General features: G+C 41.5%; 1 protein-coding gene and 1 long non-coding RNA gene across 3 annotated transcripts in view; one reads left to right on the top strand and one right to left on the bottom strand.

The window, feature by feature from the left end:
* LOC110077007 (rho GTPase-activating protein 7) overlaps nucleotides 1-23,790 on the bottom strand; it is a 148,278-nt gene that overhangs the window by 103,541 nt on the left and 20,947 nt on the right. The window lies entirely within an intron of this gene.
* On the top strand, nucleotides 1,557-16,780 carry LOC110077008 (uncharacterized). 2 transcript variants are annotated; one of them, XR_002300223.3, is made up of 3 exons: nucleotides 1,557-12,364; nucleotides 12,898-12,991; nucleotides 16,046-16,780. It is a non-coding gene; the product is annotated as an uncharacterized LOC110077008 (long non-coding RNA). The 2 variants fall into 2 exon arrangements; XR_013545818.1 differs by having other exon boundaries at nucleotides 12,898-16,780.

Genomic DNA, 23,790 nt, shown 5'->3' with positions numbered 1-23,790 from the left:
TGCTAGTATACCAAAAATAAATATTAGTCCCTGCTTATAGATGAATACTACATGTTCAGCTTCTCTGTGATAGGAAAACCAAATGAGAGAGGAGGAGACACACACAGACACAGTAACACATGATGGCTTTCATCAACAGAGAAAAATTCTTTCTTTTACCAGGGTTCTGGCTGGCCGGATAGCTCAGTGGTTTAGGTACCTGGATGCAGAGCCAGAGGTTGGGAGTTCCATTCCCCACTGTGCCTCCTGCAAGCAAAGCCAGCCTGCGTGGCCTTGGGCAAGCTGCACAGTCCCAGGGCACCCCCAGAAGAAGGGACTAGTAAACTATTTATGTGTATTCGCTACATAGAAAACCTGGAAAAGTGTCACCACAAGACAGAATTGGCTTGCAATTATTAATTATGATTAGGCAAGGCAAGCCTGTTCTGAAGATAACCACAACGATCAGGGACCTGGTACCCCTTGAGCAGCAGGTTCAGGAGGCATGCGTGGTCCCAGACTTCCCCACTTGAGTGAGGTAAGTCATAGCTGTTAAAATTATAAAAAATGGTTCTGATTTTGGATCTGAACATATACATTAGCATATGCTGTTTTATGCAAATCAATGCCCTCCTTTTTCTTCCTTTTTTGATGATGCACATACTCATTTGTGGTATAAGCGGCCACCCGATGGTGAGTGTGCAATTCCTTAACTGTTCTACCGTGCACCAGAAAGGCAGAAAGCATGGGTGGTCCCACATCATCTAGAGATCAACTGTGTTTAGCACACTGTTGATGAGACCCATTCCTTGTGGTACATCTCAAAGGTTTGACCTTTTGGCAATTTCAAATCAAAACATTATAACTACTGGTACCTGAGATACAGTTGATGATGCTCTTGAAGATGGAATCTGCGACCTCAATATGCATAGCAAGGAATCATACATTAAGGGCTTGGTCACACTGGCAATACGAACTGCAGTTGATTTGATGCTCGTGTTATTAAAATCGGTTTTAAAATTTCTCACTACACAACACATGTGGGAGCCCAATTTTATTTTGTTTTTTTGCTGCCAAGTGAGTTATTTTGCAGATCCTCACTAAAACTATTTGTTTTGAATCATTTCAGCGTATGTGAATGCCTCTGCAGGAGTAAATACTGTCTTTTGATGTATTCCTGTTATTGAAAATGAAAGACAGAGCAACAAGTACCATGTTTCCCTGAAAATAAGACAGGGTCTTATACAGTGGGACCTCGACTTACTAACGTCCCTACTTACGAAAATTTCAAGTTATGAAAAGCTCTGGCCGCAAAATTTTGCTTCGACTTGCGGCCGGAGCTTCCACTCCGGGAGCTTCCACACGCGGGGATGGGAGGCAGAGGGCAGCGGGGGCGGCTTTGGAAGCCCGGGAAGCCGAAAGCCACCTTGACCTCCACGCCGAGTGCTGCCTTCCTGGGCTTCCAAAGCCAACCCTACAGCTGCGCCGGGTGCCAGTGCTTTGGAAGCTCGGAAGCCTCCGCAGCAAATTTTTGGATTTGTTTCTTTTTGCATCCCCAGGGTCTTGCAGTGTTTTTTTTGGGGTGTGTGTGTGTGATTTTTTCCTTTGGCCGGAACAGATTAATCGGTTTTCAATGCATTCCTATAGGAAATAGTGCTTTGACTTACGAAGTTTTCGAGTTACGGCCACTGTTCCAATATGGATTAATTTCATAAGTCAAGGCACCACTGTATTAATTTTTGCTCCAAAAAACACATTAGGGCTTATTTTCAGGGGGTGTTTTTTTTTTTTCCATGTACAACTATCTACATTTATTAAAATAGTCATGCCATCTTCTTCTGGTTGCTGCACAATGGTGGAGCGTGGGGTTTTACTTAACTGGGTTTTTTTTTTTGTGGTAGGGCTTATATTACGAGCATCCTGAAAAGTCATACCGGGGCCTATTTTCAAGTTAGGTCTTATTTTAGGGGTAACAGGGTATATGGAAGCCTCAAGGACAAACAAGCACAATAAAGAAAATATACAGCCACATATATTTCAGGGAGACCCATTGCTTAAATAATACAGCACTAATTTCTAATTAAAAATATCTTTTTTAAAAAATTAGATGGTATCCCCCCTGCAATCAGTAAGCCGGAACCCACCTCTTTGCTCTCTCTCTCTAAAATTATTTATTTCTTAACACCCTTAATCCAGAACCACTTGCATTCCTTCTTGTTCTTTGCATCCTTCTGACCCTTCTTTCAAGTCTCCCTCCTTCCCTGGTGCCACTGTGTTGCCATGCCCACATCCTGCTGGTGGCCTTCTGGGAAGGTAGAAGGCAGAAGGCTGGCCCTGATTTGTCTGCTTCACTCCCTCTGTCTCATTGCACAAAAGAGCTGGCAGGTGTCTTTCCCTGTGCCTCTTCTCCATCCCACTTGACTAATCACATCCTTGAGGCTGGCTGGGCTTCCATCCTCCTCCCTCCCTGCATGCTCTTTCTGTTTATCTTTTCCCCAACCCACCAGCAACCCTCCTTGGCTTTGAGGCAGCCACACACGGGCACCAGGGGCTTCTGCAGCTGCCCCTCCACCTTCTTTGGCCAACACAAAAAAGTCCCTGTAGGTTTAGTTTCTGAAAGTGAATGTGCACAGTGAAACAAAACCCATGTGACTTTAATTCACTCTCAAAAACATTGGTGAAAACACTGATATAAATCAGCAGTGTGACTGAGCCCTGGGATAGTAATCCTTCTCTTCCCCTCCATACTCACTGAATACTCAGATCTAAGCGGAGCCGAAGAAAACACAAGTCACCTTCCTCTATTACTATCTCCACGCAAAAATTGGAGGTTATTCATGACTTTGTGTACCTTGGCTCAATGATCTATGACACTCTCTCCCTAGATGTCAAGCTGGATAAACACATTGGTAAAGCAGCTACCATGTTCTCAAGACTCATAAAGAGACTATGGCTCAATAAGAAACTGACGGCATGCACCAAGATCCAGGTTTATAGAGTCTGTGTCATGAGCACACTCCTGTACTGCAGTGAGTCCTGGACCCTTTGTGCCCGGCAGGAGAGGAAGCTGAACACGTTCCATATGCCTTGTCTTCAACACATTTTTGGTATCACTTGGCAGGACAAAGTTCCAAATAGAGTAGTCGTAGATTGAGCTGAAATTTTTAGCATGTATACATTACTGAAACAGTGACGTCTATGTTAGCTTGGGCATGTTGTGAGAATGGCTGATGGTCGGATTCCAAAAGATCTCCTGTATGGAGAATTAGTGCAGGGAAATCACCCCAAAGGGAGACCACAGCTGCGATACAAGGATATCTGCAAGTGGGATCTGAAGGTCTTAGGAATGGACCTCAACAGATGGGAAACCCTGACATCTGAACGTTCAGCCTGGAGGCAGGCAGTGCATCACAGCCTCTCCCAATTTGAAGAGACCCTTGTCCAGCAGGCTGAGGCAAAGAGGCAGTCATGAAAGCAGCAAAATCAGGGAGCTGGATAGGGGACAGATTGTATTTGTCTTCATTGTGGAAGGGATTGTCACTCTCGAATTGGCCTTCTCAGCCACACTAGATGCTGTTCCAAGACCTCCATACAGAGGACATTACCATAGTCTCTCAAGACTGAAGGATTCCTACTAAAGCAGAGCTGTAGAAAATGTAGTATTCCAAGCATACAAACAAATGACCATCTATGAACATTTTGTTTTCTAAAAAAAATACCTGCTGGTTCCATATCTTTTGGAAAAGGCAGTCCTACACACTGTTGATTAAGAAAAGATGATTGAGTAGAGCAAAGCCCTTGAAATATTTGCAGTTTGTTCTCCTGTTATCAGATAAATACAGCAGAACATGCTGACCTGTTCGTAACTAAACTGTTTGCAAGGTTAAAAAGAAAGGGAAAGGGGAATCCATGTTAATCTTCTCCAGCCCTAATTTTAATAAAAAGTAAATACTTCTGTAAAACTGTTTCAAAGGCTTCAACTTTCAACTATGTGGCAGGTTGAGATTAGTGAAAAACCCCAAGCGGCTCTTAAGGTTAAGCGTACTATTTGTTTCTGTCTTTCAAACTCCACCTGAGTGTATTTAGCTGATAAGTTTAGACAGGGCAAAGCTCAAACTCCTTTCTTTTGACTTTTTGCCTAGAAATAAGTAGCCGTAGATGCACAAACACCCACATTGTCTCTTTGTTCTGATCAGTAATTGTGGTCTCCTCCAATTCACAGAACCAATTGCATCCTTTATTTTGCTAAAGATGCAGATTCTTTACAGTGATATTCTGCTGTTTAGAACTAAAGTAAATAGCTGGTCCCTGATGCCAGATCATTCCAATCTGGTTTCATATGACTCACCACATCTTCATTCATTCAGGTACTTAAAGACCTCTGTTTGTTTTATACTTCACACAAGGAAGAAATTACAAGCCTCAGGCATAAAGCCATCAGACATAATCCAACAAAGATTTAGGCATATTTAAGACTGGTGATTAATTCTAGGCAGGCATATTGCTGGCATTCTGCAAACTATGGCCTAAAATCAATTTTAAGTTCCAACTGGAGCAGACCCATTGAATCAACAGGAACTTGATAAATCAGCACTTACATACATTTCATTGGTTCAGTAGGCTTACTCAAGTATAAACTAACACTGGCTCTAGGTCTATGGTTTGCAAATCAATAACTAGATACAGGAATGTACAGTACCTTCATATCCCCACTCCACTCCCCTGTCTTGTTCACATAGACCATTGCTGTCACAAATACGTCACATTTAATGCTAGGAATGAAAATATAGGCAATTGATTCTAGGAAGATATATATATATTTGAACTGACCCTTGATTTGCAAAATATTGTACACAAAGAACTGTCATGAAGCTGCATTAGGGTGGTGTTGGATTGTGACCATTTCCTTGGATCAGAGATGGGGATTTTTTCCCCCAAATTAAAACTGTAAGTCCCAGCATGGCCAGCGGCCTTCCATGCTGGGGTATACTGGGAGTTGCAGTCCTAAAACCTAACTTTTCTACTTTGGATATAAAACAGTTGAATTATATGTAAACAATTCTTTATCAATAAAAATCAGTTTGCATAGTTCCTTAATTTAAACACCCAGACCCACACCAGAAACCATGGAGCTAGCTTGGACAAAATATTGGGATAAATACTAATGCTAGGGAGTAATACTAGAAAGCAAGCAGACAAGCAAGCAAGCAAAAAAAAAAAAGAAAAAAAAAAGGCTACCAGTTTCTATTCCACTTGGGACAATTTACAACTTCTAGCTAATTTAGATACCTGACAGTAGAAACATCACATCACATGTAATATGTTGAGGAAGCATTTGAACCTAGTTGGCATTCTTTGGAAGTTTTGTATCTGCAACCGGTAACTTTGGATTGGAGAGCTTTACTACTTGGGTTAAACATTTTCAGATTCTCTTTGAAGTGAAGTGTCTGCATTTGCACATCAATAGACCATAACTGGGTATATGACTACCACCATCCTTATCTTTCTTTGTTCAAAGCAGGATACTCTGAGCAGCGATGCAATCAATAGTTAAAAAAATAGCTATCATCACCACTAGCTGATTTTTAAATTCTGAGTCAAGCAGCACCTTTGAGATGAACCAATTTTAATATTGTGCAAGGTTTTTTTCTTTTTCTTTTACTGTCCACTGATTTTAAGGATAGAAGCAAGGATAGGTACCTGACAGGTTAAATCTATGGTCCACCTGAGCTAGTCCAGGGGATGGAAATGATTTCAGTTCTGGACATGGGAAGCAAGCTGGCAGACCAGATGAGAATGCTCCGAGCCTCTTCCTGTCTCTTGATGCCACTCAGCCCCTTTACTTGCTTCACCCCATTTTCCTTCCCCCCTCTTGCATTCAACTGAACATGCAAGGAGATTGGATGGACACCAGGTATGATTTCCAGTCTAGTCTCTGCTCAAAGATAATAGTGGGATTTCACTGTATTGATTGATTGATTTGATTTGATTTGATTTATATACCGCCTATCTGGCAGCCAAGGCCACTGTAATGCATTCTTAACTGGAAGGTGAGTGGAATAGGGAAGAACTCCACTGTTTTACCCAGTCACTGCGAAGTACTCCTTGCATAACACAAGACAGTCCATTTTAGCACAAAAGAGAGTGGCCAGAAATAATGTCTATTTTTCTATTCACTTTTCACTAAAAGCTGTGCATTGTCAACATGGCTTCCATGTATAAAAAGCCAGGCCTGCATATTAACTCCATCCCTGACTTCCATATGATTCTGTATGAACTCCTGGCAGGAAAAATAATCCTGTGTATATGTCAGCATTCCATAGTGAAGCTTTAATTAAGCTCACATGTTAAAGCTTGGCAAGCTATATAAAAAAGCTACACAGTTTTTCAAGCATTGTATGCATGGATAACACACCATAAAATCCATTCATACAAACAGCTGGGCTGCTCTTGAGAAACTACATGGGATCCCTTTCCTACTCAAACTATATACATAAACACACCAGAAATACCTCCTCAACCAATGACAAATCAGCCCATAACTAAATAACCCAAACTGTATTTGTAAGGCAATTGTTCTGGGTATGGCTGGTGATAGCTATGGATTATTGTGGGAATCTGAATGTTTTTGAAGGAAAATCAAGGTGATCTGGTTGTTTTTAAATTAAAACCTGGGCACCTACTGATAGTAAGTATCTTCTAATCCACAAGTCTATATTACACAGCTAATTATATCCCTCACCTGTGATTTGGAGAAATGCAGCAGGAAAATGCTGACAGTAAAAACAGCAAAGAATCTCTCAGTACCTTAAATAGTGGACTACAGTCCACAAAAGCTTATGATGGAGACAAAGGGGTCGCCATCCTACACACTAAAATGGTTGCCTCTCTGGAAATACTGAGAATAAGAAAGTGTTTTGCAGATCATGGCACAGAAGCAGTCTTAAGGCATCATACAGATGTCATGATGTGAATGTGGAGGAGTGACTTGATCCAGGTTTTGAAAGAGCACAGCAAATCAACAGACTTTGAGAGCTCAAATAAAGCTATAGGACGGAAGTCATACCTTTGCAATAATCTGGAGAAAGCAGAGTTGCTGTATTTTAGAAGTCACTGTGCTTTAACACATGGCAAAGCTTTCTATGTTTTAGTCTGATAATGGCATCCAGAGCACAAGCAGTTGTAGGCACATGGCACCCACCCCATTTCCACTGCTGCTATTCTGCAATACAGTTAGCTGGCCTTAAGCTTTCTTTTGCAGCACTGCTAGGGCTTTGAGTGAGTAACCCCTGGGTGTGCCTCAGGCGTGTGGGGCAGGGAGAGAGGGGAGGAACAGGAAGAAGAGCTGCCATCTGCAGTAGGAGCAGGTTGTGTGACCCCAAGGGGGGGGTGAGGAGGAGGACAAGGAAGAGAAGGAGCAGAAGCGGAAAAGATGGCTGGGAGCAGCTGAGAGAAGGAGGGGTATCCATCAGATACTGTGGAGAGGTGAGCTGGGAGCATTGGTTACCTTGTCGAGGAAAGAATAGCTGAAGGACAGAACCAGATATTTCTAGAGGTTGAGAAACAGGAAGAATTGGTGCACCAAGGTGATTGCGTGAAGGCTGCCACCAGAGGACAGAGAAAGAGCCAGTCCTGTACTGTGCAAAACTGTGGTGTATATGAATAGACCAGGACAGAAAAGAACCACTACAGTCAACCCTTCACTTACAAACGGCCCTAGTTACAAACATTTTGACTTACAAACTGCTCTGATAGAAAAATATTGACTCAACTTGCAAACTTATATTCAAGTTACGAACCGAAAAAAAACACAACGCGCAGGAGGAAAGAGCCAAATTTGAACTTTCAGTTAACCGTTGGCCAGTGAAGAGGGTGCCTATCTGCTTTCTCACTCTTCCCAGCGTTTTGAGAGTGGATTTGGAGACAGTCTTCAGACTGTATTTTTATTTTTTGGCTTTTAAAATTTTTTTGATTTTTGGATTTTTAAAAGGTGTTCCCTCCCTCCTTTTCCCCCAAAATGTGCTTGTATTGGCTTGTCTTGATTGAAAAGGTGCTTTTCAAGGTGTTCTGTTGAAAAGGTGTCTGTTTCCTCCTTCCCTCCCTCTTTTCTGTCCTTTTTTTAAAACCTAAATCATCGTAGGTTAAAAGGAAAAAAATAAAAAAATTCTGCCCCTAGTGGTAGGAACGGATTAACCGGCTTTGCATTAGTTCCTATGGGAACTAATGATTCGAGTTACAAACCGCCCCTCGACCTAAGAACCAAAAACAGGTGGAATGAATTAATTGGTTTTCAGTGCATTCCTATGGGAAATGCTGGTTCGATTTACGAACTTTTCGACTTACAAACTTACTTCCGGAATGGATTAAGTTTGTAAGTCGAGGATTGACTGTATAAGGCATGGCATTGTGTGTTACAAATAGAATCACTGCAGATTCTATTGTTTCTCTCTCTCTCTCTCTCTCACACACACACACACACACATGTACTTTTAGACTAGGTCAAGAACAAAACCAGAATAGAGATGTTAAGTTCAAGATGGAAGAAATGGGTAAACATAAAGTCAAACTGCATATGTGAGAACTGTGGTCACTCAAAACATGTTTACATTTAACACTGAGAGGAACAATACAAGGCATGAACTTATTTGAGGTCTTCTTAATCAACAGATATAGGTGGGTAGCAGTTCCATGCCCAGTCCTCGGCTGAATCAGGATCACCTTCATTAGTTGTTGTTCTTGCTGTGTTTTATCAAGTTACTTCAGGTTTACGGTGACCCTAATAGTTTTTTGAGATATGTGACAAATTCTGAAAGTGGTTTAACTTTGCTAAACTCCAGTGAATTTCTATTGCCAAAGAGATATTTGAACTCAGGCCTTCTGATTCCTAGTCTGGCACTCTGTCCATTACACCATACAAGTTATTCTCACCATCCAAAAGCGAGAGCTGATCCTTGCTTAAATCACACAAAAAGAGGAGAAACTCTCAGACAGAAAAGTTCCACGAACATTCCTCCTTCTTCTGTTTAATAAGCAGACGTTACTGACACTGGAAGTTAATGATAGGTCTCTCTGGATTAACATTTCCCAAAACCTGATTTGGTAATTGTGATTACTTGAACTGATATGTTGTCTCAGTAATATATCACTCTCACTGAATGGAACCTGTACGTTCCCCCATAGAACAGATACATCTCTCCCTCTCTCTCTGGTGAGTTTTTTTAATCAAGAAAATGGGAACTGAGAAAGACTTGATCATTTTTCCCCCAACATAAAATTATGAAGCACTGTTCTGCAGTCCCCACCCCTGCATTTCTTTCTCTTTCTCTTTTAAAGGCACAGGTCCTGTTAAAGTTTCTCCTGCACTACATTAACTTCTGGCCACCAGGAAGTCATTCTCTAATGGTAATAGTCCCTGCTACAATCCCAACATCAAGATAATGAAAATGAAAGCACACTACTAGCCCATGAGTTCAATAATTAATACACTAATCTTTGCACAATAAAATATCTAGTAAACATTTGATGTAACTCTAAATTTCAGGTTTAGAATGTATTTTTTAAAATATTGATTTTTATGTTTTAGAATGACCTCCCTACTTTTCCGAAGCAAGGCTCAGACAGTTTACTATAACTTCCTCCAACTGCAAATAGATGTCTTTTTCCATTGATAACTCAGTACTCTTGATATGAGCCTCACAAAGTAATTGATAAGGGAATTGATATTTAGTCATGAAAAAATGATCTCCTCCTCCTTAATCCTCTTTCTTGATTTTTTAAAAAAATCTAAAACAAACAGATAACAAGAAAGGGAAAAACACTACAAACTGTGCAGCTAGATCACAAATAAAATGAAGAAATTTTTCACTGGCTACATGGTTAGGTAATTTCACCTACCCTTAAAATAACAGCTCCAGTACCATCTGTCCTAAGAAGGAGAGTGTAACCTGATTTGTCTTCCAAACCTACAACCTATCTTTTTTTATTTATGCTTTGCAATAGCTACTGATAGTAAATTATTCCAACAATAGACATTATTAGAATGTGAAATCATGACTACAGAGTTCCAACAGCTTGCCATACTGATAAGCTATCAAAAAAAAAAAAAAAAAAAAGAAAAGAAAAGAAAAGAAAAGAAAAGAAAAAGAAACAAGATCAATATATTATGTTGATCTCCTAAGTATTAATTTGTGAGTCCTCAATCCTAAAACACATCAGAGAAACATCACATTATCTTTGTATAACTTGTGTTGTTGTATACAGTTGATGCTAACTGGTGGCCTTATTAGGCCAAACAACAGGCCTAGAGTGGTCGTATAGACCAGATGGGCGGGATACAAATCAATCAATCAATCAATCAATCAATCAATCAATCAATCAATCAATCAATCAATCAATCAATCAATCAATCAAACAAACAAACAAACAAACAAACAAACAAGTAGAAGTCTCAACGTAGAATTCAGATCCTGAGACAAATATCATCTGAATACTAGTGGGCTGCTACATATTTTAAACGAAACCCCTCTAGTCAGTGCACATGTCTTATAACACTGAAAGTCTCTGGGGTAATTCAGGCGAAACAAAGGACACATTCTGTTCTCACTTCACAGCCTACACTAAGGGTAACCAACTTGACTGAAGGTCAGAAGGGAAACATATAAAAGAATTTTGTTCAAGGAATGAGTAGATGAATACCCAGTTGTAAGACAGAGTAAGGGTGGAGAGTAGTAGTTTTATTAGTGAAATGCAAGTCATAGATTGTGAAAAAAACAAACTGATTATTCATCCTGGAGAGAATTTAAAGCAAAGTAACTCTTTGCTTTGGGACTCTTTGCTTTGCTTTAAATTGATTGTTAAAAATTGTAAGTTCTTTGATTATATATTTTTCTGTTTTTATCTATGTAAATTGTGTATATTTTAAATTGTTTGCTATTTGTATGTTGTGAGCTGCCCAGAGTAGACCATGTCTAGATGGGCGGCATATAAATGCAATAAATAAATAAATAAATAAATAAATAAATAAATAAATAAATAAATAAATAAATAAATAAATAAATAAATAAATAAATAAATAAATAAATAAATAAATAAATAAAATTACAGATTGTAAACTTATTCTCAAATGGGTCCATGGCAATCTTCCAGCTGTGGTTTGAGACTATTTTAAGGGCAAACAAGATGCACACGTGTTTGCTAGACACACATTCCCTGTAAAGTAAAGATGGATCACTGAAAGGAATGTATAAGCACAGGCACAAAACAAACGATGTCCCACATCTTGCCATCCCATGTTCCATTGCTTGAAGGCTTTCCCTCCTGCCACCTTGCTTTTGATACTGGGCTTCTTGGCAGGGGGAACATACAAGGGTATGGGGAAAAAAAGATGGAGTGAAGCAGGATTGTACCTCCCCCTTGCAGTCAGAGATAAACGTAGACCCCACTCCAGCTTTTCAGCCACCCCAGTGGCATGTGTAGCAAATATCTGCACATGTGGTTTGCCTTTTGCTTTGCCTGCATTGCTTTTCTCCCAGGGGCTGTTCCAACTCTCCTACTGCTTTCACCACCTGCTTTTCTACTTCCCCCGCCGAACTTGGAACTTCTGCCTTTTCTTCACCCGCTTTCTTCTCCCCACATCTGCTGCTGCTTCTTCAGTCTCATATTCACTTTCCAGAAGATTTCTGCAGAGGTCAGCTTTGCTGTACCATTCTCTACAGAGCAAGCTATTTTCCAATTGCCAGGCTAGGAGGACCTCTCAAACCCATTTTTGGAGAGATAGTCCAAGGAAATCCTCTGTGTGAAAGCCTGAGTGAAAAAAAGCAGTAGCAAATGTTTTAGAGATTTTTTTTTGGGGGGGGTCTGTGTTCATGTGTGTTGGCTACCTTTGGTAGGAAACCTTTGTCTGAAAAAAAGTAGTCTCACCTTGTCTAATGGTAGTAATGGATGTTTTTCAGGTAGACTGTGTTGTTGTTGTTTAGTCGTTTAGTCATGTCCAACTCTTCGTGACCCCATGGACCAGAGCACGCCAGGCCCTCCTATCTCTAGTGCAATTTACTACTGGATTTAAGGTGATGACTATCATGTTTATGGAACTGGCCCAGTCTTACCAGAGTAAATCACAAAATAGGACTTCTTCCCCTTTTCTAGTTAAAGGTGATTGCCAGGAACTGAATGTTATTTCAACACTAGTGATGATAATGCATCCTCCACTGTACCAAAGGGCAACAAACGACTGTAGGGGGCATTTGGCAGGCTGCATAGTCCATACAGTTTTGTTTTCTAGCAGACAGAATGGCGAAGGGACTCAGGAGAAAAGCATAGGAATGCTACTCCCAGTACTGTTCCCCAGCACCTGCCATCTAAAGCAGCTGACTCACCTTTATGGTAGGTAAGGCTCTCTCTAGGTGTGTGGTTTGTGTTCTTTTGCATAGCAGTCAATTCTGTCGAAAATCCAATGCATGCTAAGGGATCGTCTTTCAACCAACCTACATCTGAAAGTTATAGCAGTTTGCCTGAGAATTGTTGGAGCATTCACAAGAACGCTTTTCTAGATCAATGTTCCCTAACAAGTCAGAGACAGATGAGCAACAAATTTCTATTTTAGGGATAGGTGGTGAATACTCTGCAGTCACTACATCTCACTAATTATGACAAATGATAAGTTTTACAACCTCGCTATAGAATGTAGTAAAAGCTCAAATCATAAAGTTCAGATCAGAATTAATTACATGGCACAATAAAAAAACACACAAACCAGCTTTGCAGCCAAACACAACTATGCAAAACAAAAGTTTCCATATAAACTTTCTTGAGAGGCATTCATTTCTCCTGCAGATGCCTTTAATACATGCATAACAGTTCATCTTGAGCTATCACATCACAGTTTCATACTAGCATTAACACTCTTTTTTCAACTTTCAGACAATTTGGCAAAATGATCTGCTTGAGGAAGACATGTGGCCCAGCCAAGAGCTTGGCAAGCTTACTGACTGGGGTGAAAATACTGTTGTGTTATGTGAGTGCAGGAGGGTAATCATGCAACTGGTGCTGGTTGTATTGCTGCTGTCCCTCAAGCATGAGGTTGTGACCTGGTTGTGCGATAGAATGTGTGACTGGCCCTGTGACAAGCCACAAAAATTACTTCGATGATTACCTTTCAGAGTGGTTATAAAATGCAAAAAGGATTCTGGACTTGGGTTGTAACCTCAGTCTCTGGAGACTGAGACAGACTGGTAGCTGATGATCTTGCTATCAAATTTGGAAATTCAGGCTCAGAGCTCTCTCTCTCTCTCTCTGTCAATACATTTTCCTTCTGATCCAAATGAGTGATTAGTGCTATCAAGTCTTATCACACATGTTCCTCCTTGATGGAAAGACACGAATACTATATATTTGCAACAAATGCGAACAGTACACTATCTTATGGTGTGTATGAATCTGTCTATATTGCTTCGTCCTACACTCAATTAAAAAAACCTCTAGTCTTTTCTATTGAGCTTGTCAAGGAACTTGTACATTTTCATTATGAAACTACATACATTTTGAAAGCATTCGGCACTGTGGCTGTTTTGTGTGTGATGAAAACCACATATAGGATCCCCCCCCCCCAAAAAAACAGCATCTCAACGTTTAGTTTCCTGACAAAAAGTTTAGGATCACTGTTCTTCTCAAGAATGAAGAAAAATTTCAACTGTCTCGGCTGGCTGAATTCAACAGGTACAGCTATCACTACCACGGAGAGAACCAGATTGTGTCTATTTGTCATATAGCTGTCAACTATGAGGAGCCTGATGGGAAAAAAAGAGATGGCCGTCTTCAGAACCACAAACATGGTTCAATATACAGGGACTCAAAGCCAGAGTTGTTAAGAGCATAAATATGCAAAACCTGTTGCCTGGATGGATGAATGTGGCAGTTTTGCTTTCTCTTATATTTGCTTTGTTAATCTAAGAAAACCTTTTTCTAATGAATTTAAGATGTAATAAGAACTGGATAGCTCAGCCAGAGGTTGAGATTTTAATTCCCCCACTGTGCCCCCTGGAAGAAGAGCTCACCTGTGTAGCCTTGGGCAAACTGCACAGTCCCAGAGCACCCCCAGCAGAAGGCACATAATTATGGAAATAATTATGCAACTTTTAGGAAGTTCTTTTTTAAAAAAGCAACGTTCTTATCTGTTCCTGTTTGCTGTGCACGAATGAATATCTAGGGAGCAGGGCAAACATTATATAATTGTTCAACAGTATGAAGGGGAATCAACTGCTTGTCATCTACTTCTGGAATATCAGTATGGAATGGTTTTCCGCAGTGGGATAAAATAGGAACAAAGTCACAGTAGGGTGGAGGGAAGAGTGGGAGGAGGGAGAGAGATGGGTAAGATTTATAAAGAAATGTTAAGAATGTCTAAAGAAATCAACTCTAATAAGTAGCTTTGCTCATAGAACAGTTGGGAGGCTTTCTGTATCCAGCAGCCAACCCCCCTTCTCAATTCCCATGATCTTTATTATGTAATCTTTGGAATGACTTCAGGCTCTGAGGACGCATAAAAATATTTCACACATGAAAACAACTTTGTGCTGGAAACATTAGCAAGTACATGGGGAACAGAGAGGTCAGCCAATATGCAGTGGATAGAAGGAAAAGAGATATGTATCTCCGGCAGAGTGTATAAATCTGTTACAAATAAATCTTTAATCCACTTTAGATCACTCTTACCTATGTAAGACTGTTGCAACTCATCAAGAAGGCATGAGAAGGGGAACAGTGAGGGACAAAGTACATGTGTTCCACTGTGGCCAGATAATAAAGACCTGACAGTGCTCTGAGATCAGGGACAGGGGGAAAAGAATCCTTAATTTGTGCTTATCAGTAACAGTTCTTCAAGATTCCCACACAGCTGCTGCTCCCTCTGTGGGCTTACAGATTTGTCCAGAGTTCTGTCAGGGACAACAACATCTGGGAGAGACTTGATGGGAGACAGGTTTATCTGGAAAATAATTTCTTCCTTTCCCCACATTCTTTGGATTTTGGGATTTTCTACCTTCTTCAGCTCTCCTAAGGCTTGACACTAGGGCAGCTGAAATGTGCTGGCCTCCTTGCCTACCAATGCTGGAAATAAGTTAGGACTAGCCTAATCCTGGCCTTCCTCTTTTTATAAAGCTGTGTCTCTGGTCAGGAAATGGTTTCGATCAGAGGCAAAACTGGCTTCTTTCTTGCCCCTACTTTTCAATGCTTCTGCCCGAGTTTTTAGCCAGTAGAACAGTTCTGTTGGCAGATCTCTCGGACCAGAAACAAAGACTGAAAGAGGGTAATTGTTAACAGAAGGGATTTGTATCTAATCCCTATCCCCTCCAAATGCAGGATCTTTTGAGTTAGGATTATCCAGTGCAGCAGTAACAACTGAGCCATCTTCCCACAGAAAGTGCTGACAGTCTCCACAAAAGCTTATAATTCCAGAAGAAATGTAAGTTTTGAAAGTGCTGCAGGACAGTTGCTGGAATCCAGTAGTAAGTCACAACTAGAGTAGATCTATCGAATCAAGAAAATTTACATTAGTACTGACTCACCAAATTCCTCCTCAATGGGCCTACTCTAGTTGCAAATTACTACTGGATTTCAGCCTGCTCATTGTTTCTGAAGATTGCACAGTTGCAGTACATTTTTTTGTTGAAGAATCTATTATTCCAAGGGACAGTGATGGCACATATTTACAATGCTTGCTAAGGACTGGTAATGTCTGAATGGCATAAATACCAAAGGCCTGAATTTCAGAATATATATCAATGGCTATGTAAATCAGAGACAAGCTGACACATGCCTGACATGTTTTTCTGTAGCATAAAATTAATGGGTGCAGTGAACACATTGGGGGATTGTCATAGGTTACTTGTTGCTATACTTAGAAAACTCTGGTATCTTAGTGTTATTCCTCTTCCTTCCTTACAGAGGATATTTCCTTCCTGGCAAGCCTTAGTTATACTCTAGCCTGATGAAGCCCAAGCAAATTATCACCAGTCTCCACAAATGGAACAAATCTGTCCAAAATCTTGACTTTTTCTTTTTTCTTCTTCAGATTCCTGGATAATGCTGAATTCAGAATTCAGTTTCACAGCTGAGGCATGATTGTAGTTTTCAAAACAACTGGGCCCCAAACACCAAATCCTTTCTGTAATTACTGAGTTGTCCTCTGCAAAGAAGATGTTCTGTTTGTTAGAATCAGAAAGCATGAATTGATGTAAACAGTAAGCTAAACCACAACTGCATGTGATGTTGACAGAGATAGCATACTCTTTTCTGTAAGCAACTATTTAATGATATGTAAACTGCATCGTGTTTTTAGTCCTCCTTCCCATCTTCCTCCTTGGAAATCAGTTGTTATCCGTTCCCCTTTGTGAGGTAGCCACATATTGGCTGTCTTCCGTAATGGTGATCAAGAGTACCTCTATGCACGGAAGCCAGCTTCAGCGGTCGCTCTAACCAAGTCTAGATTGTGTTTGTGTTTTGGTATCCTACGCTAGATTTGAACAGATTTCTTGAAGCAATAAATATACATTCTGTTGTTGTTTTTTACATGAAGATGGATTTTCAGTGTCGTTATTCATGCTATTAGTCATAAGTGTAGAGCTAGCCTGCTGCACCGTGCTAGAACATAAATATCAAATGTTCTTACACTGTCTCTATTATAATTTAAAAGATCTGTTAAACTGAATAATGAGAAATTGCTTGGCTGACATACCCGTGAATCACAAGAGACTTAAGCCACTTAAGTGTGATATTTTAGTACAACTATATGTTAAATGCACAATGCCCACATTTCTGCAAGTAGCTTTAGATAAACACAAACCACTGCTGGTCTTCATTACATGATTATTCAATATCATAAGAAAACCCATGTTAGTTCCAACTGACAGCTTTGCTAGCCTAGTATTGCTCACAGTGGCCATCCAGGTGACTATGGGAACCATCTAACCAAGACATAAAAACTGTGCCATCAAGTGGAAACTGACTTATGGCAAACTTAATTGGGCTTTTAAGTTAAGTCAGATATTTAAGGAGTGGTTTTACCAGTTCCACTCCCTCAATGAGTTTCCATGGCCAAGTGGGGATTTGAATTCCAGTCTCCAGAGTCCTAATCTATCACTTTATCCACCACACCATACTGGGAGTCATGTATACAACAGTACCTCCCCACTTGTATCCACCAGCACATACCAGAGGCATGGTGCTTTAGGTACCTGTGACAACCCCAGACCTACTGGAGTATACCACCCTTTAACTAAGCTGCCACCAACCATTCCCTATAAGGAGTCACACAGACCAGGAATGGATTTTAACAAACAAAAGAACAAGGTTTATTTAAATAACAAACAGGGTAAATAAAAGATCAAGTAAATAAGATACTGTAACGTGGCAAAGTCCCAAACATATACATATAACAGTTTGGTTCCCACAGAACCCTTTAAAGTAAAGCACAGACCCTGAACCTATCAGTTCTGGCTACCTATAAAGAAACCTGAACCTATCAGGTATGTACCAACTGACACACAGTTGTACTCAGTCTGACACACAGACTCCCACTCCAGCTTCTCCTAAACTTCTCCACACAAGCTCCACATATATATACAGTACAGCTCCTCCCCCTGATGTCCCGCCTTCCACTCCCCATAGGATGGAACTTTCCCTCCAAACCCATGACAGACAGGTACCATCAGTGCTGTATGTAACACCTCCCCTCTTTATAAGTTGTTTTGCAGGGGGAAAGCTAAAGTGCTTTTCTCCAAAAAAACAACCAGGATCAAAACACACAAAAACAGTTATACAATAACATACAATCCCATACTTACACTCTAGGTTAAACATATTACTTATGCATTTAACATGAACATTTACAATACATTAAGTTACCTTTATTAATACAAACCAAGCATGTTTAATAAACAGATACATTTAACGTTTAGTCACCAAAATATACATACTCCATGTTTCTTCGCCGTCTTCATTCTTCGGGTCTTCTTGACAAGGCGTCAGCAACACAGTTCATTGACCCTCTGACCACCTTCACTTCAAAGTCATAATCTTGCAGGTTTAAAGCCCACCTCATAAGTTTACTATTGTGGGTTTTCATTGTCTTTAACCACTGCAGTGGTGAGTGGTCAGTGCACAGAACAAAATGTCTTCCCCAGATGTAAGGTTTGGCCTTCTGGATCGCGTATACTATGGCCAGGCACTCCTTTTCCACGGTTGCCAAATGTCTCTCACCTTTCTGGAGTTTCCTACTCAGGTAGGACACTGGATGCTGGTCACCATTTTCATCCTCCTGGCAAAGAACTGCTCCTACCCCGCTGTTAGACGCATCGGTGTAGATGATGAACTCCCGGTCGAAGTCTGGAGCACGCAGCACTGGATAATTGATGAGCGCCTCCTTCAACCTCTGGAACGCCTCCTCACAGTCGCTGGTCCACGGGATGCGGTCATCAGTCTTCTTCCGCGTCAGATCGGTCAGCGGAGTCGCTATCTCGCTAAACCTCGGGATGAACTTTCTGTAGTAGCCCACCAACCCAAGAAATGATTTGACTTTTTTCTTGGTGTTGGGTCTGGGCCAATCACGAACGGCTTCTATTTTGGCCTCTAGGGGTTTGATCACTCCTCCCCCCACTATATGACCCAAGTATTTTATTTCTGGGCTACCCAGCTGCAGTTTGTTCTCTTTGCAGGGCCTAGGCCAAAGCACTTCCTCCCCTGGGTTAAAGTGCCTCTCCCTGGCATTCTGGTCATACCAGGTTTTCTGTCTGACCTTCTGAGCTTGCAGGTTTTCTGCTGCTAGCCCTAGGTTTCTCTTTAGGTCATTCATTAAAGAGTCTATATATGTCCCAACATCTTGTGGGTCATCCTGGGTGATCTGCTCCCAATTTTGTTTGAGTACATCAAGTGGACCTTTCACCCTTCTCCCAAACAAAAGTTCAAATGGACTGAACCCGGTACTGGCTTGTGGCACTGATCGATAAGCAAACAAAAGGGATTGCAGCTTCTGGTCCCAATTGTTTGGATTCTCCGCCAAGTAAGCCCTAATCATGCGCATCAGAGTCCCATTGAACTTCTCCATTAACCCATTACTTTCGGGGTGATAGGCAGTGGTTTCCTTGTGTTTAATTCCACAGATTTGCCATAACCGTTTCATGAGCTTCGATGTAAACGATGTGCCCAAATCTGTGATTATTTCTGAGGCAAATCCCATCCTGGACATATACCCCACCAAGGCATCTGCCACTGTGTTAGTTTCAATGTTAGTCAAGGGTATGGCTTCGGGGTACCTCGTGGCATGGTCCACAATGGTGAGAATGAACCTGTTCCCCCTCTTTGTGGCCTTGGGCAAAGGTCCCACAATATCCACTCCTATACATTTGAACGGGGTGTCAATCACAGGCAAAGGGCACAACTTCGCTTTGGTCCTGTCACGGTTATTCCCCTGCCTCTGACACACATCACATTGTTTACAGAACTCCTTGATCTGCTTCCCTATTTCAGGCCAGTAAAAATTTTGTGTGATTCTCTGCTGTGTTTTGTTCACCCCTAAGTGCGCAGCAAACATGTCAGAGTGCCCCCTTTGTAAGATCATGGGGCGATACTTTTCAGGTACCACTAGCTGACTTCTGATCCCATCTCCCCCTGCTGAGATATTCCTCAGGGTCTCTCTATATAAAATTCCCTTCTTCTCGCGAAATCTCGCTGGGGTTTCAGGTGTTAGCTGGGTGTCTGTCACCTTTTCAAAACACTTTCGGAGAGTGGCGTCTGCCTTTTGCTCTTGGCCAAATTTGCTGTCTGTGGTTAAGGTTTCTGCCACAGCTTCGGGACTACCCTCACCTGCTTCAACCTCGGGCTCTTCAGTACCCCCCTGAACTGTCCCCGTGGTAGCTTGTGAGCGTGTAATCACTAGCACCCGTTTCACATGTTCAGCCAGGTCATTTCCCACGAGCACGGCTGCTGGCAGAGTCGATGAAATCGCTAGCCGCCAAACTCCCCTCCAGCCTTGAAAGCTCACAGGTACCTCCGCTACTGGCAGTGAGATCACCTGTCCCTCAATCCCTGCCACCTTCAAGCTCTCATTTGGGATTATATACTCCCTAGGAATAATGTCTGGATGGCACAGGGTCACCTGGGAACAAGTATCCCTTAGCCCCCTATACTGATGGTCAAGTATTCCTACGTCCACCCCTGCGGTCTCAAATAATTGCGAATCTGTCCTCACTAGTAAGCAGCGCTTGACCTCCACAAGAGGACCATTTTCCCCAGCCTGATCAGCAGATGTAACTGTTCCAGATTGAGTAGCCATGGCAACAGGCTCCCTCAATGGCAAGGAGCTTTGCTCTGTCTGGACACAGAACACAGCTTTTGGCTTGGTTCCACTCAAATCATGAGGCACATTTCCCTTTAGCTGCTTTAATTTCTCACACTCTGAGATTAGATGGCCCTTTCCTTGACAGAAATAACATTTTCTGCTGTATTTTGAGTCTTTCTCATCTGGTTTTGGTTTTCCCTCCAAAATCTGAGGTCTTTGTGGTTTCATGTCTGAGGGCTTCCCTTCACCATTATTGTTATTCCTATTTCTACTCATTATTTCCATCTTCTTCAGCTCAAACACCATTTTGTCTACTTCCAACAGTCTCTGTTTCACTTCGCTTTCAAACGCCAGTTCCCTCACCCTCAGTTCATGCAGTTGGGCTCGGAGCATTTTTCTGAGTTCTGGGGTCAGTTCTCCCGTGCTCTCATCCTGCACTGAGCCAAATTCCTCCTCAGAACCTTGGTCTACCTGTGGTTCTCTCACTTCACCCATTTCTGCCATTTGGCTTCGAGTCAAGGGCATAATCTCCCCAGAACAGGCTGCCTTCAAAAGTCAAGCCTCAGAATAAAACGACGACTTTTTTTTCCTTTTGCCTCAGAAACAGCCTTCTATAGATTGCTGCTGTTCCTTCAGCACTAACTTGCAACTGTTGCCAGGCAGAATCCACCCCCTCTGCTAGGCCTCTCAGCAGACAGGCTAGATCACTGTTACTTCACACAGCTTTGCCTCAGCTCTTTCCCGCCAAAACGGGTTGCCTCAGAGCTCCCTAATCTAGTCCCCAATCTGAGTGTGCACGTTCTTCCACTAGCGCACCTCCCCGTGAGGTAAACCTAGAAGATTACCTACGCGCCCTCAGATTGTCCCTGACTAGACCCCCCTTGCTCTGGGCACACTTGCCAAGGCTTTGCTGAACCACTGGACAACTGGACTAGTCGTATCCCACACGCTGGACACCAATCAATGTGACAACCCCAGACCTACTGGAGTATACCACCCTTTAACTAAGCTGCCACCAACCATTCCCTATAAGGAGTCACACAGACCAGGAATGGATTTTAACAAACAAAAGAACAAGGTTTATTTAAATAACAAACAGGGTAAATAAAAGATCAAGTAAATAAGATACTGTAACGTGGCAAAGTCCCAAACATATACATATAACAGTTTGGTTCCCACAGAACCCTTTAAAGTAAAGCACAGACCCTGAACCTATCAGTTCTGGCTACCTATAAAGAAACCTGAACCTATCAGGTATGTACCAACTGACACACAGTTGTACTCAGTCTGACACACAGACTCCCACTCCAGCTTCTCCTAAACTTCTCCACACAAGCTCCACATATATATACAGTACAGCTCCTCCCCCTGATGTCCCGCCTTCCACTCCCCATAGGATGGAACTTTCCCTCCAAACCCATGACAGACAGGTACCATCAGTGCTGTATGTAACAGTACCAAAAGAAACATATGGGCATCATGGCTAGAATTTGTTTATAGCCCCTTCTGTGGATTTATCCAATCTTCCTTTAAAAAGACCCACACTGGCCTAGATAGCTAGAATGGGAAGTTCCACTGTACATGAGACTGCTCAACATCCTTTAAGAGAGAGCTACATATTATACCTAATATTGATGTGGGAGCTTCTGCCAAAAACAGCAGTCCTGCCATAAAGTTCTCCCCTCTTACTTGATCATGGAGGCATTCACTGACGCTGTACCATAATTCTAGCATGTATCTTGTCCCATGTTCCAGATCAGCAGCTGCTGCTGGGCAAGAGAAAAGCAGAGGGACTGTATGTAGTGAAATTTGGATATACAGTGATCCTAAACTGTTTGTTAGGAAACTAAACATTGAGATGCTGCTTTCTGGGGGGGGGGGGGGGGTCCTATATGTAGCTTTGATCACACACAAAACAGCCACAGTGCAGAATGCTTTCGAAATGTATGTCGTTTCATGAAAGTTGTGCAATGCATATTTCTTTGTTTCATCAGCATCAACTACTTAGGCAAGAGAATATCAGAAAATAACTTGTTGGGTTTTCCAAGCAAATAAGTTTGCATGGAGAGGGAAAATGCAGTAAGGAATCTTTGAACAAACAGATTAAAGACAGGAAAAACTTGATGAGTTTACATTCCTTCCTGTTTGTCTATTTTGTTGGCCTTTGACTAAACACCAAGTTCTTGGGATTCTTAGTTTTATTACTTACCTCTCAAGCATTTTGGGAAAATAATAAGAGAGTCAAATAACCAGTCCTTGGTTTTGCTTATTACCTATAAATGTTTCTATGACTTCTGTTGACAGTGTCTTGTTTCCTACTATGTATTTAGTTTCTAGTCTTTAAATTTAAGTATTTACAGGAATTGTTTACAGGAATGCAATTTATAGGAATGAAATTCTTAGCAAAGAATTTGTCTCTGTATTCAAACTGGAAAGGCTTCATAGGGAGGCAGGTGCAAAGTTGGGGGCTACACAGCTTATGTGCATAAACACATACATCCCTTCACTATTTTCAGAGTTGTCTCCTGTTTAGATGCCACATTCCCTCTTTAAGTACAAAAGAATTTCCTCAGCATGTAAAGTTGCTTGTGAAGTCAACATGTAAAGCTTGTGGCAATTGCACTAATTCTACATACTATCACTGACTAGAGTCCTGCTGATGATTTGTGTATATGTCTTCTACGGAGGAATTTGCTATGGTGAATTCTGCCACTTAACATATACATTAGTAAAATCTCCAAAAGGATTCTGGCCCAGTATATGAACAAAATCTGAAACTGAAGAGATAATATGGGAAACAGGCAGAAGGAATATTTGTCTGGAATACCTCTGAACACTTAGATGGAGGGCATTTGTTGATGCTTAAAATTAAATTTCAGGATTAGTCGAAATCTGTCTCATTTCTGGGAAATCTATTTAAAGACTCTTTCCTGCTTTTATAACACTCTGGTTACTAATTCTAGATACTAATGATCCTTTCCCCACACAACACAATTCTGGCACCTCACTCATTTCCTGGAGAACCAATTTGGTTCATTACAGTGATTACTTAAGGCTATTTAACATTACCCACCCTCGAAGAGGCAGGCAACTTCCACACAAAAAACAAAGAAGAGACCTGTCATTAATGCTAATTCCGTGCCAGAGATGGGAAGACTAACATTCCACATCTGTGTAAATCAGGGCTAATGGCACAACATGCATTTCCCAGACATTGTCTTTTGCTTCCCAGAAGAGGCATTTCCATTCCCTCACCCCATAACTAGAGCGATTGCTGCTAGAGGATTGCCAGACGGGCACCTCATTCCCTCTAGAGACAGTCAACCACTGGTCTTGCTGCCCATATGGGAAATCTTACTTTTCTGAACTATCTCCCAGAATTCCACAGCCATCACTGCCACACTTGAGGAAGGATTTAACTGGCAGCTGGTGTCCTACTTAGGAAGTCTGCTTTCCATCCATAGAGAAAAAAGAAAGATCTG

Source organism: Pogona vitticeps, chromosome 5, assembly GCF_051106095.1.
Source record: "Pogona vitticeps strain Pit_001003342236 chromosome 5, PviZW2.1, whole genome shotgun sequence".
Lineage (NCBI taxonomy): Eukaryota > Metazoa > Chordata > Lepidosauria > Squamata > Agamidae > Pogona > Pogona vitticeps.
Note: the sequence above shows the minus strand (reverse complement) of the source record. Positions and strands in the feature narration are given on the sequence as shown.